Below are 10,526 nucleotides of genomic sequence, written 5' to 3'. Positions count from 1 at the left end.
GAACTAGCTAACTAAGGCGCATAAATATGCCCCTATCACTTATTAGGGCCTTTAGTTGTGGATTTGGGTTATACAAATCCCTGTCTAAAACTAAGTGGACCTAAGCCCTAATTCTTTGTGGATATTCACCCTATGCCGCACCTAAACCCTAGCCCATTTCCAAATCTGATCTCCCTAATCCTATGCCGCACCTAGGGTTTTAAATACCTGATTTCCTTGCCTTGCAAGGCATTCTAGAAGGCCCATCTCTAACCCTAACAAACCAGCCGCACCCTAGGCCTTTTCCCACTAAAAATTCTCATTGTTTTAACCTGTTTTCTGGTGGATTTGGGTTTCTAGAAACCCTAATCTGATTGCTAGGGTTTGAAGTGCCTATATATACTCCTTAAAACCCTTTTGGCCGAACCACCACCTCCCATATCATCCATTCACTCCAGAAATTTACCCTAAGCCCTTTGCCGCAACCACCAACATCATTCTCCCTAGTTCTAAGTTCTTGCCGCAGCCTTCCACCCCCAAACTCCCATATTTCAGACTTCTACAACCCTAGCCGCACCTTTCCACCACCATCACCACCTCGTGCAGCCACCATTGAAGGAGAAAGAAGTAGTGCCGTGTAGTCCAAAGGAGGGAGAAACCTTGCACATGCAATCTGCCATTAGTGGAGTGTTTGGAGTTCTTTCTTCTCTTGTTTCTGTTTTCATGTTTAATTTAACTTGCTTTTCAATTATGTTAAACATGTGGAACTAATTTCTTTTTAGTTAGAGGCGAATTTGAAGCCATGGACATATGTTGGTTATGATTTGATTTACTCCAGTTATGAATTCATGAACTTTAGATGTGGTTTACTTTTCTGTTTTGATTAAGAACTTGTTTATGTATGTGGGTTGAGGGTCGACACTTAATTTGCATGCCTAAACTTGATGCTAGGATATAAGGGAATTTCACCTAATCGTTATGAACTTATATTCATGAGTAGTAAAGATCGCTAGTCACGATTGTGTTTAAGTAAACCCTAGGTTGGATTAACATGCGTATTCCATAGTTATGAATGCCTAGTCGATGTTTATGATTTCCGTTGAACTTAATGATCTTTGTTGAATGTCTCTATCATGCGTATTCCATAGTTAGGGGCTTTGATGAGGAATAGTTTGGTTGTAATGCGTATCCCATTCAATCCAATGAATCTAGGGAAATCTGAAAGTTAATTTAAGCGAACCTAATTAACTTGAAGCATTGTCATTCATTGTTTGTTGAAGTCATAACTGGGAATCAAATTTTATGCATATGTTCATGTGTGGATAAGGAACCCTCTAACTAGTTTCTCATCATTCTATTTCATCACAATCTGTTTTGCTTTAAGTTTGTTTTCAAAGTTTTAATTTCGTCAAAATCAATCCCCCATTTATTTTAAAGTGTTAGATTAGTTAGAAATCAATTTAGTTTGTGTTTTTAAGTGTCTTGAGTCAAGTTTTAGTCCAATTTCGTCCAAATTAGTGTTAGGTACTCAAAACTTCCCAGAAAGTGGTTTTAAGGCAGTTTTGAGTCTTTTAGTTGCTGTTTTGAGTTTTTGGTTGGTTTAAGTGTTTTAAACTCTAGTTTTGTATTAATTGAGTCTAATTTAGTGTTATACATTATGTTTTTATGTTATTGAGTCAGTTTCACATTGATTAGCATCCCTAGTTAATCCCCGGTTTAGAACGATCCCTATTTGCTCATATACTACAATTGTCATCCATAGGGTTTAATTTGTGTGTCAAGTTAAAATTCACATCAACAACCCGTCCTAAATTTTATTATTTTATAAATTTTAAAATGTGAAATTACAAATATGCTCTAAAGGCGAGGATTTTGAATTCTGTCGACCATCGTCTAGAGGAACTTATGACTTTTTCTTTTAGCGTAATTGTGTAATATTCGTTAGTACGAACGCATAGTCAAAAACCGTTTGCAAATCCGAATTATAACGGTATAGATATGGACATTATATGTTGTGAACTATAGATTGTGGAAATTATTTAATTCCCACATACGAGTTAAATGTTAAGTTAGTTTATTAAAAAGAGGGCCAATCAGATTTTTAAAGGGAGGGAAAAAGCAACCAATTAAGAAGAGGAAAAGAAAAGGAGGAAACAAACCTCCCCTCCCGTCTGTACACCCGCACACCCACACGAGCAAATTCCGGCGAGTTTCACCCACCACCACCCTTAATCAACTCCCCCTGAACCTAAGAACAAGACCCAATCAGTTGTAGGGTCGTTGGAACATTGAGGAAGTCGAATCGAAGAACACCCATCTTAGGGTTCCGGCGGGTTTGAGTGAAATTTGAGCTCTTCCCGGCCTATTTGGCCTTAGTCACAGGTATAAATCGATTCCTCATGTTGTGTAGATGAATTTTCATGTTTGGATCGTGTGATTTGGTGGAGAAATGAGAAAGTTATAACGATTTAAAGTTTGCCCAGTTTCTGGCAACATCCGCCACTTTCGTGGCATTTTTCGGCCAAAGCACGGCGAGATAGCCATCTTGTAAGGTACCAATTTCTTCGTCTCGTCAAGAAATATGATTTTCGTTTTTGAATCACTTGTTTTCGTTGAGTATTGACAAAGTTATTATGGACATTGAAAGGTTGCCCAGAAATTCCGGCGAGTTACCAGTTTTCTCGCGGACAGCCGTCTTTCAAACCATTTTCCGACAACCTCCGGCCATCATTTGGACTCCAAGATGGTATAATTTTGTTCTACATTTCTCTAGCTTCGATTTGGTATATTATAGGTTGAATTTGGTTGAAAAACAAGTGAGATATGGAGTTCCAAAGATCGTTCAGGAAATCTGCAAAATCTGCAGATTTCAGGGAAAGTCCCATTAAGTCCACCATTTGATTAGAATAGTAATCGACAATCCGACCATTGGATCGTCACCAAAATTTAATACATTATAGTACATAATATTTGAGGACTATAGAAACTTACAGATCATTAATCCAACGTACGGATCTTCCCGAATTGGACGTGTAAGTTTATAAAATAAATGTTAACCGCCACTTGGTTTTGGCAATTGGCGGAGATCCGACCGTTGGATCGCAATGAAATTTTAGTATGTTATTCTAAAAGCATAATGTGTATCTTAGGAAGTTGCGGATTGAAAATATAATATGCGGATCTTCCAGATCGAGTTATACAGGGTTGTAGACCCTACCATCCATCTTTGATCAACGATTGACTTATGGTCAATGTGTCTCAAACTATTTTAGAATGTCCTTGAGGATGTGTTTTATGTGAATTACGTATTCTATTGATGAGGATTCTAAGATATGGTTAATAATTGGCCGCAGGCGTCGATCACTCGAGACTCCCCGATGGTTGTGCTAGGAAGTTGTAGCACGGACTCCAAGTGAGTGGATTCTTTCTTGCTCATCATATGTTTCATGATTGATAATTCTATAATGTTTTTAAATAAAACTAAGAAATTTATGCCATGACATATATATTTATATGTTATAAAATACTATGAAATGGTTGAGTTAGATTTCATCGTGATCTATCCATATGCGTATCACTATAAATGATCTTTGCGAACTACGAATGACTTGATCCCTGTTTAGGGTACTTAGGCAGTCTAACGAGACGTTAGATGCAGCCATATAAGAAATAAGATTAAATAATCGAGACCATAGCCTTGTTTAAGGAATTGAGCAATGTGTGTGGGCTTTTGGTTTTCAGTATATATTTATATACTTGGTATTTTCCCAGAAATATATTTAAATGAGATTATGCCTTGAATGCCATGCATATAAGTTTATAATTCGTATATGAATTGGTATATGATGTATTATATATAATTGTGTTGCTGTGAGCGCTCTGAAGTGCGAAGGTGAACGTAGGACATTCAGGTAAGTTCAGGTAAGTTTAAGTAAATTCAAGCAAGTATATGGTATTAGATGATTGATGAGATATGTGATGAGATATGAATATGTCGTATAGGTCACTAGAGGTGACTTCGACTTATATGCTAGCCATGATTGATGAGATATGTGATGAGATATGAATATGTCGTATATGTCACTAGAGGTGACTCCGACTTATATGCTAGCCATGATTGATGAGATATGATTATGTCGTATAGGTCACTAGAGGTGACTCCGACTTATATGCTAGCCATGATTGATGAGATATGTGATGAGATATGATTATGTCGTATAGGTCACTAGAGGTGACTCCGACTTATATGCTAGCCATGATTGATGAGATATGAATATGTTGTATGGGTCACTACAGGTGAGTCTGACTTATATGTTAGCCATGATTGATGAGATATGTGATGAGATATGAATATGTCGTATAGGTCACTAGAGGTGACTCCGACTTATATGCTAGTCATGATTGATGAGATATGATTATGTCGTATAGGTCACTAGAGGTGACTCTGACTTATATGCTAGCCATGATTGATGAGATATGTGATGACATATGATTATGTCGTATAGGTCACTAGAGGTGACTATGACTTGCGTACTATTATGAGTTATTAATCGTATGATTATTTGATATTATTGATGAGATGCTGTGTTGTGTTGCATTATGATTTCTCTGGAAATTATACAGGTGTTGTAACGAGGGATTACATGTGTTATATGTTTATTAGTATTTTACTTACATGGCCACTCACCCTTGTCTTGTTTTCACCCTCCAGGTATTATTAGTTGAGTTTTATTATCACCAAAGACTCGCGGTGATTCTTAGTATCGGAGACTATTTCGAGGGTACGATTCTTATATAAATTTTTTTTTTCTGTACTTGCTTATGCTCTAACATCACTTGTGAAGTGGGTCCATTCCCGCTCACCGGTGCACTCTGGTATTTAGGCACTCTTAGGTTTAAAATTATTCACAATTTTCCACACCATCACACTTTATGGCTTCGTCACCTTCTAGGTGTCGGCCAACATAGCTTGATTCGGAGTCTTATGAACATTCCAGGTCAGAGTGTGCCAGCATGTTAGAAGCTAGTATTGTAAGTTTGATATACATTGTAATTGAATTAGAGTCTTATTTCCAAGCCAAAACTAGATGGTAGTCGAGTTGACGTGAATCATTTTACAACGTTGAATAAAATTAGAGGTAAGACCTTGTAGCGATGAGGCATGCCACATAATATAAATGTTCTTCTGTCACCTGAACATCAAAAATTGAATAGTCACTTATTTTTGGATTTGATATCAAGAGTGGAGGTTAAATAGATGTGCTTTTTTAAGGTTTTGATCTCGATCTTTGATATCAAATTTAATTAAATTCAAAGTCAGATGATTATGAATCTTTAATCACTAAGTGACCAAGAGAATGAGATTGTGCCACGTAATAGAGGCACATGATGTGGAATAAAACAGCACTCAAATTAAACCCTCTTATTGACAATTGTAGTAAAGATGTAAGTAGGGATCGTTCTAGGCCGGGGATTGATAGGAGCATATTTATGCGACTTAGTTAACATGTTTTCTTGCATTTACTTAGTTAGTTATTGCTTATAAGAGTGTTTTAAGCTATTTTCGTGTGTTTGTAGGTCCTAATAACAAAGTTGGAAAGAAAGTGCATTTTGGTGCAATTTGGAGCAATTTTGGGCCAAAATGGATTGCATGCATATGGAGCAAGTGGGATGGACGTTTTTTGGTGTTTTAAAAAGGGTTTCAACACATGCAAAAATCTGAATAATGAAGTTGAAGTGTGGAAGTGTGCAGATACATACACTTAAGGAACAATTTGAAAAGAAAAGAAGTGAAAGATGCCATTTGTTGGATTGCTTTACAAGATGTATTCACATTTTCAGCAACTACAAACATAATTGCAAGCTGAAATGATGCATAGCATGTGTGTAGAGGTATAAAGTGGCCGAAAGTTGATGTTTGCAAGATGAAATGATGCAAAACATGTGTGTGAAAGTTGTCTAACAGCTAATACATGGGGAAAAGGGATGGAATACAAGGCAAATGCATCAGAAATTGAAGAATGAAGGCACATGGACAGCTACAAAGGAGTTGAATTAGCAAAAGAGGAATGATTGCCTTTTGTTAAAGGCAAGACACAATGATAAAAGAGCATGTAAACTAGCTATTTTTGCATCATTTTGGTCTTTGTTTGTATTGTTTATTGAAGCCACTTGAATGATTCTTTGCTTTGGAGCTTCTATAAATAGGGAGTGAAGGGAAGAACACTACAGAGGACACTACATCAAAAACACAATCAGCCACACCACCCATTCTCCATCCATTCTTTTAGCCAAACCCATCTACACATTCATACACTACGTCACAAACACATTTTCAGCCATCTTTCTCTCTTTTGCCACACCCCCCCCATCCATCCTAAACACCACCATACCATTTCCCATCCATTCCTCCATACAAATACCATCCAAACCTGTCCCCAAAACCTTGTGCTGCAGCAAAGAGGAAGGAGGAGAAGCCTTGGACGTGCATGCCATTCAAGTTAGGATCGTTGGAGCGTTTAGGTGTTTTCTTTCTTTTGATTTCAATGTTTAAATTCTATACTCTTTCTTTTGTACGTATAAGGAACTAAACCCCCCCTTGGCTAGGGGGGGATTCGAAACCATGTTTATGCTTGCTATATGATTTGATTACTTTCAATTGCGTTTCATAAGTTGTGAATTCAATTTACTTATCTACATGAATTAAAACTGATTTGTGTGTGTTGGTTGAGAGTGCACGCTTAATTTTCATGCATAAGTTTGATGCTAGGATATAAGGGAATTTCACCTAATCATTATGAACTTATATTCAAAAGTAGTAAAGGTTGTTGATCACAATCGTGTTAAGTAAATTCTTGGCAGAAGTTTCGTGCAATTCATAGTAACGAGTGCCTCACCAATGCTTATGATTTTCATAGACCTTAATGATCTTTGCTTGTATCTTTGTTATGCAATTCATGCAGGGAACTTGTGAGGAATGCTTTGGGTTGTCGTATGCAAATCATCCAATTCGATAACTTTATGAAAATCTGAGGGTTAATTAGTGCAATTCACGGTTAATTTGGGGCGTTGGGAATTCATGGTTTATTGAGAAGCAATTGGAAATCGTTTTGTATGCAAATGTGACATGTGTGGAGAAGAACCCCTTAGCTAGCTTTCCATCCATTCACTTTTATCAAATTCGTTTTAGAATCTGTTCAATTTACAAAGTTTGTTCTTGTTTTCAATTTTCGTCAAAACTCAATCCCCATTTATTTTGAAGTGTTAGATTAGTTAGAAATCAATTTAGTTTGTGTTTTTAAGTGTCTTGAGTCAAGTCATAACCCAATTTCGTCCAATTTAGTGTTAGGTGTTCAAAACTGCCCAGAAAGTGTTTTTAAGGCAGTTTTGAGTCTTTTGGTTTGTTTTGGTGTTTTATAGTTTAGTTTTGCATTCTTTGAGTCTAGTTTAGTGTTTTAAACTTTGTTTTTACGTTTTGAGTCAGTTTCAAGTGATTTGGCAATCCCTCCTAATCCCCGGCCTAGAACGATCCCTACTTACGTACTTTGCTACAATTGATAAAAAAAGGGTTTAATTTGTGTGCTTATATATTTCGCATCAAATTTTTGGCGCCGTTGCCGGGGATTAGCAACATTGCTAATCCCTTGGATTGTTTTATTTCAGTTTGTTTTAATGAATTCCAGATTCTGACCTTGTTTTGTTTTCTTGTTTTTAGGTACTAGTTTATGACTCGGAGTTCTCATTCGATTCGTGAACACATCTTGGACTTTGACGACGATTTTGAGCGAGAATTGAGACGAAAAAGGAAGAATCCAAAACCTAGTGAATCAAATTCAAATTCAGAAGCTGAAGTTGAGTTTGAAGAAGAGGAACCCACGACAAGAGTGGGTGAAGTAGAGGAAGCCATGGCACAAGACAATCGTACAATCAAGGAGCTTTCGGCTTCGGGATTAGACAATGCCGCACCTCTATGTATTTAATATCCCGCGGCTGCCCAAGGAAAGACCGAGGAATTCGAGTTGAAGTCAAGTTTGCTACACCACATTCCCAAGTACCATGGGTTGTCCATGGAGGATCCTAAGAAACACTTGAAAGAGTTCGAGGTGGTGTGTTCAAGCATGACTCCAATCAATGTTGACGGGAGCATATTGAAGATGAAGGCTTTTCCCTTTTCTCTCATGGAAAAGGCGAAAGATTGGTTGTTTGAATTATCTCCCGAAACGGTCACATCTTGGGAGAGCATGAAACGGGCTTTCTTGGAGAGGTTTTTCCCAACTTCTCGAGTCATCGTCCTACGAAAAAGGGTAAGTGGAATTCAACAAGATGAAGGTGAATCTTTTCCTACTTACTATGAACGTTTTAAATCTCTTGTTGCTTCATGTCCACAGCATCAAATGAAAGAGGAACTTCTTCTACAATACTTCTACGAGGGGCTACTACCAATCGAACGTCAAATGCTAGATGCCTCGGCGGGAGGAGCCTTGGTGGACAAGACCCCCACGGCAGCCAAGACATTAATCTCCAATCGAGCGTTGAATGCCCAACAATACGAAGGTGTTGGACAAAGGAGCAACCCACGACAACACCAAGTGAATGAGGTAAGTGCCATAACCGAACTTTAAAATCAAATGGCTAACCTTACTACTTTGCTTTCTCAGGTGGTGGAAGGTCCAAAAGTGCAAAACGTGGCAGCTTGTGGCGTATGCTCCATGCAAGGACACCTTACGGACAAGTGCCCACAATTGATAGAGAATGGAGGTTGGGAGACCCTCAATGCCGTGGGATTTGGCAACCAATACCAACCGAGGAATGACCCCTTTTCTAATACTTACAATCCCGGTTGGCGTGATCATCCAAATTTCAAATGGCGAGAACCCCAACAAGGCCAACAACAAAGCACATTTAGGCAACAACCCCCGGGTTTCTATCAAAAGCCGTTTGCACCAACTCAACCCCAAGCACAACCCGCTCAAAAATCAGGTTCTTCTACTGATAATGATCAGATTTTTAATTTACTAACTTCTATGGCGCAGGGCATGCAAACTAGGGACAAGAAGGTGGACGAGTTGGAGAAGCAAGTGGGGCAAATTGCCGAGTTTATGGGGCAGTTTCGAGAGCAAGGCAAGTTGCCTGATAGGAGCATATTTATGTGCCTTAGTTAGCTAGTTCTTATGCATTTATGTTGTGTTTTCTTAGTTAAAGTAGTCTTTTAAGCTATTTTCATGTGTTTTCAGGTTTTAGAGACAATGTGAGCAAAAGGATGCAATTTGGAGCATTTTGGAGCAAAATTGGGCTAGAATGGAGTTCATGCACATGAAGCACAAGGGACGGACGAATTTGAAGGATTGATGAAGCTAGGAATGTGTTTTGAAGTTGAAGAATTGAAGATACAAAGATTCCTAATTGAAGTGGGAAAGTGCTTAATTGAAGATGAAATCCTAGTTGAAGATGGATTCCTAGTTGAAGTTGGATTCCTAGAAGATTGAAGTTTCCTACTCAAACAAGGTTTCCTACTTGAAGAAGGGAAGTTGAAGCCAAAGAATCAGCTCAAGTGAAGAAACCTTATCCAAAACATTATCCAAACCCTATCCTATCCAATCCTATCTTATCTTATCCTATCCTAATCCTATCCTAATTTAATTCCAGCTGCATGGGGGATTTATTTTCAGATTAGGACACATTAAAATTGGTTTCTAGAAGCCCTTATCCACTCCTACAAAGGTGCCACACCTTATCCCTTGTTTTTTCTAGAAATCAGCCACAAAACAACCTTTCTAGAAGGCCTTATCCCTTGTCCTACAAAAGTGACGCCCCAAACCTTTCTAGAACTTCTAGAAACCTGATTATTCCTTTCCCCCTTGGTTTCTAAAAGCCTTAGCCTTTTCCTTCAAGGATTGTGTGTTATTATCCTATACAAATTAGGCTTTTAAATCCTTTTCCTTTGCTACATAGGGGCTGCGAATTTCAGCCTATAAATACCATCCTTTGCTGCACCATTTAGTCACCATCCTCTACCATATTTTCACTACACCATTCACCCAAACATACCTTGTGTGCCGTGAGTTTGCAAGGAGAAGAAGGAAGACAACTTGGAGCCGTGCATGCCATTCAAGGAGCTTGGATTGTGGAGCGTTTCTAGGTGTTTTCTATCTTTGTTTTAATGTTTAAATTTATTTATCTTTGTTTATTTGCGAGTATGAGGAACTAAACCCCCCTTGGCTAGGGGGGGATTCGAAACCATGATTATGCTTGCTATATGATTTGATTACTTTTAATTGCGTTTCATAAGTTGTGATTTCAATTTGCTTATCTATGTGAATTAAAACTTATTCTTGTATGTTGATTGAGGGTCGACACTTAGTTTGCATGCATGAATTTGATGCTAGGATATAAGGGAATTTCACCTAATCGTTATGAACTTATATTCACAAGTAGTAAAGGTTGTTGATCACAATCGTGTTAAGTAAATTCTTGGCATAAGTTTCATGCAATCATAGTAACAAGTGCTTCGTCAATGCTTATGGTTTTCATAGAACTTAATGATTCTT

At 38.0% G+C, this 10,526-nt stretch overlaps 1 long non-coding RNA gene across 1 annotated transcript; it reads left to right on the top strand.

Moving 5' to 3' along the window:
• The first annotated feature begins 2,122 nt into the window (after positions 1 to 2,122).
• On the top strand, positions 2,123 to 6,637 carry LOC139196429 (uncharacterized). The gene is made up of 6 exons (XR_011581339.1): positions 2,123 to 2,361; positions 2,463 to 2,531; positions 2,627 to 2,725; positions 3,333 to 3,391; positions 4,691 to 4,760; positions 5,557 to 6,637. It is a non-coding gene; the product is annotated as an uncharacterized lncRNA (long non-coding RNA).
• Positions 6,638 to 10,526: the final 3,889 nt, after the last annotated feature.

The sequence above is a fragment of the Malus domestica genome, chromosome 01, assembly GCF_042453785.1.
Source record: "Malus domestica chromosome 01, GDT2T_hap1".
NCBI lineage: Eukaryota > Viridiplantae > Streptophyta > Magnoliopsida > Rosales > Rosaceae > Malus > Malus domestica.
The sequence above is the reverse complement of the archived record's forward strand: the minus strand, read 5'-3'. Positions and strand labels throughout refer to the sequence as shown.